We start from the raw sequence: 12,002 nt of genomic DNA on the forward strand, positions 1-12,002 counted from the left end.
CTTCTAGGAAAAAATTCAAGAGTGCAACACGTAATAGAAATCCCAATGTGATCCAAAACCTAAAGGAAAATGAAAAGGTCCCACGCAGGGGATTGCATAAACATAAAGATGTTACTTCGAATCTAAACCCTCCAGTGGATCATCACATATGGCATTGACGAATGATTTGGAAGGTTTAGGTGCTGGGTAAGGTTCCTCTTCATGCGCTCCGTCTTCGGATATAGCAGCAATGGTTACATCGTCAAAACAACCAGCGATATCGAAGACCCCTTCATCCTCTTCGGACCCTATTGGCTCAACTGGAATATCTCGGTCCTTCGGTGTGTCGGGGAACACAATCCCCAAGTCTTCTTCGAATTGGGTCAAATTATCGTAACCTCCAACCACTCCAGGTGATCGGAAAGTGGTATATAGAGGTGGGGGTAAAGGATCGCATGCCCGCTTACCGCGACCCATTACGCCTCTTTTATGTCCACGTCCTCGACATCCCAGTCCGGCTGTATGAGATTGGCCTTTGGGTTCAATTGGGGTGCGAATCCCTTGGCCATGTCGACCTAAACCCATACCGGGTTTGAAGTCATTGCCAACCATTATCTTAGCCACCATAAGAGAAGTGGCCGATATTTCGGGAACCGGCAAAGGACTTTACGGTGATGCATGGATAGTGTGTACTATCTCAAAAGCGTGGTAGGAATCTTCTTCAACATGAGTCGGCTCGATGTAAGGGATGGCCGTCTCATTGAAAATCTGGTGATCTTCCTCCCCATGGACAAATACTCAACTTCCGTTCGACCACGAACTTAATTTTCTCGATGAAGGCTTGATGGGACAGCCCGGCATTATGAATCCAAGGTCGGCCTAAGAGAAGGTTAAAGGCCGAAGGAATATCTAATACCCGGAAGAGAATGTCAAACAAAGAAGGCCCGATCTGAATCTCCAAGTTGATCCGCCCAAAGACATCTTTCTTTACGCCATCGAATGAGCGGACGGAAGTCTTGGCCGCCCGCAACCCGGCCAGTCGATTCCAAGACGATTCAATGTGGCTAATGGGCAAATATTTAGTGCCGACCCGTTGTCAATAAGTACCCGAGCTACGTGAGTTTGCTTATGTTTGATCATTATGTGCAAAGCTTTGTTATGACCTCGCCCTTCAAGAGGAATCTCATCGTCGCCGAATGCAACCCTGATCCTTTAGAAGGATCGTCCCCACAAAGTTCTCTAGTTTGTCATGTTCAACATTCTCGGGTACGTGAATTTCGCCGAGTACCTTCATCAAGGACTCCCGATGCTTCTCGGATGATTCGTAGAAGTTCGAGTAGGGATACCCGAGCCGGTGACTTCCGCAATCGGTCGACAACGCTGTACTCACTCGCCTTGATTACAGCCAAGAATTCCTTAGCATCTTTCTCGGTGACTTGTTTAGTCGGTTGGTCATCACTATAAGCGCGTCCCGATCTTGTTATCGGGGCAAGATCGTAGGACCAAGGAACCGCCTTGTCATTAGCGTACGGAAAAGGCCGAGGCGAGGCAATGACTATTCCAAGTTCGTCATCCGCTACATCTTCCAAGGCGGGCATGTCTCGCTACCTCCGGGTCATTTTTGATCAAGTTAGTCATATTAGCATCTTCCACCCGAGACTCTTGAAAAGTCCCGGGTTGGGTCAAAGCCGCAAGCTCCCGATCCCGGGCCAATGACAATCTGGGATATAGTGGCCACCGTCCCGGTTTGACTTGCCCGGACTATGAATCCATTCTTCATGAGAGCGGAGACCTTTTCCTTCAAGCGATCGAGTGATATCGGTTCACCGACCTCATAATATCCCGCCCGATCGGAGCATTGAGAACATCGGCTACTTCAACTTTAACAAAGACCAACCTGTCTAATCCCCGGCCCGAATATAGCATTAACTTTACTTGAATGATCGGCAAAGGATTATTCTGGACATTCGGCGGTTTGTTGCCTTGAAACGAGAATGCCTTAGAATCAAGAAGATCTTGAATCCGATGCTTCAACACGAAACATTTGTCGGTGTCATGTCCGGGCTCCCCGCAAGTGGTAATCACATTTCTTTGATGGATCATATCTTGGCGAGCTCGTGTTACCGGATCGTAGAGGCTCAGAAGTCGGTAAACCTCTCTTACGTAGAACCGCGAGTACCTGTGACGGGGTTCCTGGTAGAGGAGTAAACCGCCGAGGGGGCCGTTGATTCCCTCTTTGTCGTTGCACGCCGAAATTAGCCTCGCTGATTAGGAATCTGCACAACCGGCGTCCGGGTCATGGGTTTTCGGGCTGTAGGTCATGTTAACCTGTGGAGCCGGTTCCTTATCTTTCCTTACCGCAAACCTCTTAGTCATCGTGGTGACATCATCGTACCAACCTTTCTTCATACCGTTTTCAATTTCTTCAGCCATTGCGATGAGATGGCTGAATGACGTAGCAACGGATCCTGAATTCGGGTTTTCATAATTCGCGGCAGAGTGGAAACAAACAACTTCATGAGCTCCCTTTCCGGAGGGACCGGTTTCAATTTGAGATGCCACGTTCCTCCACCCGGTGGCATCTTGCTTGATTGTTTCTCCTTTCTTCATCTCAAGCCGTTCAAGATCTTCTCCGGTGGTGAGTACGTCCAAGTTAAAGCTAAAATGTTTGATGAAAGCATTAGCTGCCTTCTCCCAATCATCCATCCGATAGATCTCGTAGTCCGTATACCACCTCATGGCAGCTTCTTTTAAACTAGCCTGGAAAGTCCGGACCATTAGGGGGCCATTGGTCGCATGCTTGTTCATTCTTGCCTGGTACATCCGAACGTGCTGAACCGGGTTGGAAGTTCCATCATACTTCTCAAAGTCGGGCATCTTGAACTTCTCTCGCACCGTGACCTTTGAAAAGACAGACAAGTCAATCTGGGGTATGTTGTGAGTCCCCTCAACCTCTCGGATCCTCTGTTCCATTTGGGCCAACTGCTTGGCCGTATCACCATTCAACCCGGGGGCCACAGGGCTGGCTTGGGGGATTGGGACTACGGGCGGCGTGCTCGTGCTCGCGCTCACACTTGTGAAGATCACATCTTCTAGCGGCATTGTCTGATAGGGAGCAGTTTCCGGGGCTTTACCGGAGTTGTCCATAGGAGGAAATGGAGCAGGAATGGTTAGCGGTGGGCTGGTGGTGGATGATTGAAGTTTGGCGGCGAAGGCAGCCATCATTTCTTCCATCTTTCGGGACATCATCCCTTCGAAGCGCTCGGTCAAGGAGCCAAGTTTCTCGTCTAGGGCAGCACCGACGGTGGCGTTGATGTCGGCCATCTTCCTCGCGATCGATCGAGTAATATGTGGAGGATCCGTGATAAATTACCTGTACGTAGTAACAAACGCAAAATGAGTACAGAGAGCGAGAATATCGAGCCGGTCCATGGCATCCCTCTAGACTCAAACGAACAAAGTGATTATAACCAAAGGATTGAAACATGTAATTTTCAGTTTGTCCGCTTTTACGAAAAAATCCGTATCAATTTGCACGTTGATCAAAACATGTCCAAATTTTACGAGCTCATAGTTGAGAAGATGATGAACAACTTTTATGTTGGCCAATCGGACTAGAAATGCACGGATCAAAGCAGTTTAATGTGTCTTTCCAAAAAATCACGTTCAGAAAACTGTTATAACCGCATGTTGTTGAAAAAACGAAGGGCCATCTTAAATTATGAATTTAATTCTGAAATTTTGTAAGACATTAGTTGAAACATTGGTCTACAACTTTCGTGTTTGGCACTTACTCAAAACTCGATCATAGAATTTAGTAAAAATCGTACAACAGGAACAAGCCAAATCGGAATTGAGGACAACCGATGAAATTGTAAAAACTACATAAGCAAAGTGTGAAATTGGAAATAGGATGATGAGATTCCTAAACAATCAACCTATGAAAGTAAATACATGACTCAATTTAAGCAAACCAAGAAATCAAACGGTTTTTTTTTTTTTAGAGGCCACGTGATCTATAGACGAATGGGCCTTCAAGGCGCGCCGCAATCGTGCATTCTCCTTTGCCAAAGCATCCGCCTTTTCTTGGGCCTTCATCGCCTTCTCTTCGCTGGCTTTGAGTTGAGCTTGACGGGTATGCTGCATTGTCACGATCGGGATCTTCGGGAGTATCTCAGCAGGGATGGCATGAAACCGAATATACCGAGTTGTGGCAAAGTGACTCCTCATTTTTCCGGTGAGCTCCTCTATGGGCCAAATCAGCCTTCGATTAAAACACTCCCGCCAAGCCTCGAATGACGTCTCGGTTACGCTCCGTAGTTCTCGTCCTTCTCAAATTGAACTTGGAATTCGTTGGGCCCAAGTGAAGGCGGGATATCTTGCGTAACCCGAAATTGTCGTGTAACCCGAAGAGGCCGATAGCTGGTTGCTCCATAAATGCCCATCAAAGGCACGGGTTTCGGGTCGCCATGGCACAATCGAGCTTCTACCACTCGAAACCATACAGCTTGCCAAAGGAAAATCTTAGGATTTGGATTCTCGAATAAATGGACCCACTGCGTATAGTGCAAGTTCTTAGTTCGATCCCGTATTTGTTTAAATCTTAAAATAGGGTTGTTAGTCATACCCATTTCAAATACGATCATGTTTTCCCCGAATTGAGAAAGGTGTGAGAAAAACCAGATTTGTAAAAGCTCAATTGGGGCTCGAAAAATCTTATCTTTTTCTTTCTCGTTTTCTTTTTGGAATGAGCGAAACATGTTAGTGAAATGAAAGTTTCAGCAAGGATGGTGTTTACGAAATTGACCCCACCACAAACTTGTTTTACCGTCCATGCTATCACGGGATCTATAGCGTTCTGACGGAATGGAAAAATGATAAGTCCGAAAAAGGTTAAGATAAAAATCTTAGATCTCATGAGGTCGGAGTTATTTTCAAAACATTCAATGAGGAAAGATAAAGGGCATGCCCGTAGATTACCCTTCAAGCACTTTTTCAATTTCTTTTTAGTCGAACCCAAAAATTCAGCAAGCACTACCACCGGATCTACCCGAATAGGTGGTTCAACCACATCCAACTCAATTGATTTTCCAATGGCAATACTGTATTCTTCCGGAGTAGGTGTGAGCTCAAACTTACCTCCGAACACAAACGTGGTCGTCTCGGGGCACCAAAAATGAGCAAGTGCTTGCATGATCCCGCTTTGAACATCAATCTCAAGAATTGGCAACATGAACCCGATACGCTTGAGCACGTACTGCTGGCCATCCGACTTCAACTTACCCCATAGCTTCTTGAGCTCTAGCTTCGGAGTAGGCACGAAACGGATATCGTTGCGACCCATTCGTATATAGATCACGTGCCAATTAAATCAACCTAAACCATGGACCAGCCCGAATAAAAATGAGATAACAAGGCATAAGAGACAAGAAATTACCGCTCGTAGGAAGAAAATGTCAATCACAAAGACATGCACATGAAGTGTGGATTCAGATTTTAGTTCTTTTAGCAAAATGAAATGAAAGACAGAACGACATGTCGCAGCCTCGCGTACGTTCATCATGACTAGTTGCTGCCTCGCATACATAGTCACGACTAGTCGGGTCCAATCATCTCGGCTTGGTTCGGTCGACAAGAGCAACTCTCATGCATCATAGCCTTACGTGCATGAGAATAACTCTCGAGCCATTTTTTTGAAGAATTCGGGATCCAAGCGGGATAACCTTTAGCGAAGCCTTACCGCCAAGGTTAAAGAACCACATAAATACCATCCCTGAAACTATCGGGTGACCCGGGTTCGGTCACAAGTCAAGGTGGTGTAGTGCAATTATATAGAGGCATGCACGACATTTTAAAAGCAATCAGCACTCCGATAGTTCAAAAATTAAAATTCTCATCACCAAGCCTGCAAAACAAAGATTAGCCACGAGACTCCTCCCCTTATAACTCCCTTTCCCGCAAAACCATTTAACACCTAAGGATTAAAATTCAAAAAAGATTGCCGGATCAAGTGATTTTATTTTTCATGAAATTATTCTGGCCTAAGTCCTCTTTAGTCCCCAGCGGAGTCGCTAAGCTGTCACGACCTAAAAAATAAACAAGTTAATTTTCGGGCTAATGGATTATCAGGTTAATTAATTAACTAACCTAACTCGGACTCTCCCAAGTCCATACCAAATCGCAACTTAAGGTTCAAATGATTAACATGCAATATATTTTGAATTTGGAGTCGCCACTAATCATTTTCGGTAGGTTGATTAGAAACCTAAATAAAATAGCGGGAGAAAACTATCTTATTTCCGCGAACCGGAGATTTTGAATTCGGGGATTTGGTTACGCTAGATTACTCTAACGCCCTTTCGGTACCATTTTCATGAAAAAATATTTGATTTGGCAATTTTGATGGATTTTACTTGAAATTCAAAGATGCAATTTTTTTGGTTTTTTCTTCTTTTTTATGGGGATGTAAAACATTGAACTTTGTACGATATACACCATGGGTGATTTAGAAAGAAAGAAAACGCAGCCAATCACGAGTATTTATAAAAATAAATTAACATGTAATGATGCTAAATTTTGAGACACGTAACATGTCTAAAATAAACAAACAAATGTTCACACCAAACGATTACATTTTTGTAGATCGAGATGGAAAGAGTTACCTTCTATTACACAAAATCTTACTCACGTACACGTTATGGCTTCCTTCAAGATCTCGGAGTTGGAAGAACGTGGCTATCGTCGAAAAAGGCAAGCAGCGGCGTTGTTGGATGGCGAGAGGCGAAGTACGTGTCGGGACTCGTCAAAGATGATGCTCGACTAAAACTCTTTTCTTCACTCTCAAATTTTCTCTTCCAACTTTTCTCAAGAACTCTATTTTTCCTCTCTAAAGAATTTCTCTCACAAATTCTCTCAATTCTCTTCCACTCTAAAACTCTCTCAATTCTCTTTCACTCTAAAACTCTCTCAATTCTCCTTTTCTCCCCCAAAAAACTCTCTCCCCTTTTATAGCCAAATTTCTCCATCATCTTCCCTTCTTCATCTTCTCTTCATCATCTTCTCTTCATCACCTTCCCTTCATCATATTCATCTTCTCTTCTTTATCTTCCCTTCACCATCTTCCTTTCATTATCTTCTCTTCTTTATCTTCTCTTCATCACCTTCCCTTCATCATCTTCCCTTCATCATCTTCCCTTCTTCATCTTCTCTTGGTATTTGCAATGCAGTCCCTGAAGTTTCAAGTATTTGCAATACAGTCCCTGAAGTTTTAAGTATTTGCAATACAGTCCCTGAAGTTTCAAATCTTCTCGGTATATTTTTCCATCCCGTGCCTAGTCTAGACGCATGCTAAATTAAGTGTTCTGCTTGCCCAATTATATGCCAATGCAATGTACGCTAAAAATAAATATATGAGATGATTTTTTATAATTTTTATGCAAAAAATAGATTAGTCAAAATTTAGGCGTCAACAGCCGGTGAATGAATTTGATAATCTTAACTACGAGCAAAGCTTCCGATCAAAATAGGGGAGATGACCAAAAAGGATGACGCTCCATCTGACTTTCCATTTTGCACGTGATCAACAAATTTACTCTCCTGAAATCCAGTTCTGAATTGTATGCTAATTGCTGCATCTCTTGAAATCCAGATTGCGCAGCAGCACAAGCATCCAATTCTAACTGGCACTACTAACAGTAACTTCCTTGCAGGAAATCACATGACTTTGGACTTACACATGAGGAGGGTAGACATATCCTGGCTGATAACCATAAGAACTTGGATGGCGATAGACACCGCTCCCGACGTAACTCCCCCTGGGAGCCGGCGCACTGCCAATCAGAGGTATTACAGGTCTCAACTGCCCTAGGACAACAAAACAAGCATCCATTAGATCAAGAAACATAGACTGGAAATTCCAACAGCGACCAAAAGGAAACTAACTTCCCTCATTCCTTTGTCATACTAGATCAAGTGCCACACAGCACTGCCGGTTGGAGCATGCAATGTTCACATCGAGGTAGTACTGTGGATCAAAACAGAAAGTACCATAAGGAAGAAGTGGCCGAGGCCGGCCGAGAGAAGCCAAATTGCAATTAGCCCTTCTGCCATCTAACTGGGCTGGGATTTTCACAAGCTCTTCTCATAGATTCTAGATCGCAGAATGTCACCTAACCTCCGTATAAATCCAATCCACAAATGAGAACAACATGGCTACAAACCCATCACCATCACATTGAACCAGAAAAAAACTGAACACACCCACTGAGAACGAATAATTAAAACCAGCATGTCCAAAAAGTAACAGCTAAATGGTCACAGTTATAGAAAAGAACATCTATACTTAAAAATCCATATCCTTTGGATCAGAAAGTGTTCTTGTCAATCATGACAAAAGCCACAAGAATGTCCCCAAACTGGTCAAAGTACTGCATCAAAGTGTCACTCTGAGCCTCTAAATGCCAATTTTCCCACAAACACCTTCATATAAGTTGTGCACCCACAACCAGGGGCGAACTAGGCCAATGAGTGGGGCGTTTGCTGCTAAAAAGTCGAGAAACTTAGATTTTAGAAGGAAGAGCAGTCAAATTAAGGTCCTGATTGAATCAATAATTGGCTGTGCATGCACATAAGAATCTTTTCCAGGTAGCTCTGGGCAATCAAGCTTTGGTAATTGTGGGGCATTCATGGATACCGCCTCTTCATAAGAGTTCCGCATGTCTGCCGTAATAGCTCTCAAACCACTTCCGCTATTTCCAACTTCGTCATAGTTTCCGCTGCACCGAGTTTCATAAACTTGACTAAAAGGTATATCTTTGGCTTTTTCGACTTCTGCCCTTAAAGTAAAGACCATGCCCTTCTCGCCAACTGTCCTCCTTCCTCATATTTTTCCATGTGGGGCTTGAGCTTATTCTTCTTCTTCCCAATCTTTCCGTGCCCTTACAATACTAGATAATAGTCCCAGCTTGCTTACATTGTTATGCCAGTCTGTTTATATTTGTTTTCAGTATATACTCAATCCTTCTGTCCCTGCAGGCAACTGTTTGCCTACACCGTGGAGATAGTGGTAGATTATAAGTACTATCAAAGTTATGTTGTTCACCAGTAAGTTCGCCCTCCCTTCCTCTCCAACTATATATTGTATAATTCTTAACAACCGCGCACGCAGATGCTCACACAGTTATCCGATACACTTGTGCATTTGTATGGAGGCATGCACGTGAATGCACGTTTGTGCAGATTTTTATGTAGTTATTAGTTCTTCTAGAATCTTGCTCCACCAAGTTGAGCTAATCATGGTGATTTAAAAGCCTTTTAAATTCTTAAAATCACAATATTCCTTTTGTACCTAAGATTTGACATTTGTTTGACTGTTTTGACCACTAGAGTTGCGATACATATATGGAGTTATAGTGTATGAGTCTGTTGGGGCATCAAAACTAGTAATCGTTCATTGAAGTGGAGATTATAACAGTAGAGTCTGGATTAAAAGAAAAAAACGAAAACCCTCAAGATTCTATTTCTTTAGATCTTTATGATACTGGTTTCACTTCAAAGTATAGTGAAAGGGAAAGATTTTCTTTATTTCGAATGATGGGGTTACAAATGCACATACTGTCCTATCTAACCGTGTCTATGATGCATAATAAATCATTGGCAAGACTTTATGTTACTCATCATGCCAAGTATCATAAGCTTCCCTATAAACTTTGTTGTGTCACTAGCAAATAGCAACTACGGATATCATGCTAAGGAATTTCAGGCAAGCCACTTGTCATTTGAGTCCTTTAGCAAATGAAATTGGGAAATGTGTTAGTCTTTAGGAAATCAGCATTTGGTTATGTACTTATTGAGTTTTGGACATAAATCGATATTATGCGTCAAATGTGGCCACGTGACAGTTAAAACAGCGGACCGCAATTCGTCGAGTTTGTTAGTAAGGTACAAAATATTTGCATTATTTATGCAAATTCTGTTCATGCAAAAGATGCTCACTATTTGAAATTTGACCATCTTCGTTTCATGCATTTCAGCTATTGCCTAAAAACCGTGCCTTAAACTTCAATGAATGTGTTGATTGGTTCTAAGGTGATTGTCAATATAAGCTTAGAAAGGCCGATAACAACGATTGACAATCTTTCTAGGGGAATATACTCTTTCGAATTTTTTGTACATTGGACCGATTCTACAATCTTTTGAATCTAGCAAGTCATCCACTTCAAATAGGGGAGAGCAACTTTCCTCATTGGTATTGAGCTTTCCAAAGCTTGGATCGGCAATTATCTCAGAACCAATTAACACGTTCGTTGAAAATTTTAGGCAAAGTTTCTCGACAATAGCTGAAAAGCATGAAAGGAGCACAGTCAAATTTTAGATAGTGAGCATCCTTTGCATGAACCGAACTTGCATAAATAGTGCAAATATTTAGTACATTAAAGTAATAAACTAGGCGGATTGTGGCTCGCTATTTTAACTTCCATGTGGCCACATTTGACAAAAAAAAAAAACCAATTCTAAAACTCAATAAGTATTTCACCAATTGCACTAGAACCAACATGTAGGGAACATTGAATTCCCAAAGACTATCAAATTTCCCAATTTCATTTGCTAAAGGTTTCAAATGAAAAGTGGCATGCTTGAAATTCTTTAGCATGATATCCGTAGTTGCCATTTCCTATTGACACAACAGAGTTCATGAGGAAGCCTATGATGCTTGGAATGATATGTAATATAAAGTTCGGAAAATTACGTATTAAGCATGATAGATACGGTGAAATAGAGTCTAGGTTCTAAATGCAATAAGTACAATAGTGCCACGCTCAATGTGCAACTTTCACCGGAAATATCTCACAAATGAATCGAATACAGATCATCGAGTGAACAATTATTAGGCTTGTTACCCCATCAGACTCATACACTACAACTCCAAAATTAGGATCATAACCTCAATGGTCGACACAGTCAAGTTATTCAAATCTTAGGTACGACAGGAATACTGTGATTTTTAAGAATCTAATCAGCTTTTAAACCACCATGATTAACTCAACTAATAGGAGCAAGATTGCAGAAGAACTACTACCTACATAAAAATCTGCGCACGTGGTGCACACGTGTATCGGATAGTCCTATGCGTGTGCACATGCGGTTGTCGAATTACGCCGTATAGTTGGAGAAGACTTGAAGGCAAACTTACCGTGAACAGCATAACTTGGACCACAAAGCAACTCAAAGCCATTGTCCCACATTGCAGGCAAGCAGTTGCCTGCAGGAATACAAGCATTAAGTATACCGAAACCAATGTAAACAAATTGGCATTTTTATCTAGCTAGTATTTGTAAGGTGCACCTGAAAAATCGAAAAACCGAACCGAATAGAAGTGCGAGGAGTCCACATTCAATTATAAAGCTCCAAATTACCACAATTGAGCGACTGATGCAAAATAAAATTGTTATCTACTTAAAAACGACATACGCATAAATTTTTTTTAACTACTTCCGCCAAAACAACACGTATTTTGCCCAAATTTTCAATTTCAGCCCAGCTTTAAAACTTAATAGGGAAATACTGCACCTTTTGATTTTGCTTCGGTCGTGGCCTACGTTCATCAACCAAAAAAAAAAGTTAATTTTACACAATCCTTCGCCATCCGGCCCTTCATCGATGGAATCGAGTGCTGAAAAGGTGACCGAGCATTGAGCCAAAATCAGAATGTCGCAAGTCGTGCCGACAAGCTCGAAAGTTTCGGGCGAAAACAACTAAAAATTGGGGTAAACTTCGGACATTATTTGAGTTCTTTGGATACAAAGTGTAATGTCTGTAACGCTGATCATATTAATTCTAACAGAAGGGAAACAAAATCCATGGCTCTTGTGAAAACCAGCGAGAAACGACGAACCTTTACGAGAAATTAACGGCAAAAAGTCAAGGACAGAAAAATAAAAAAAAATAAAAAAGAAGCTAAAGATTGGAGCTTGGCCAACCAAGGAGAAAGAAGCAAAAAGAGAGATTGCCGGAGCTTATGTACC

Source organism: Rhodamnia argentea, chromosome 2 (assembly GCF_020921035.1).
Source record: "Rhodamnia argentea isolate NSW1041297 chromosome 2, ASM2092103v1, whole genome shotgun sequence".
Taxonomy (NCBI): domain Eukaryota; kingdom Viridiplantae; phylum Streptophyta; class Magnoliopsida; order Myrtales; family Myrtaceae; genus Rhodamnia; species Rhodamnia argentea.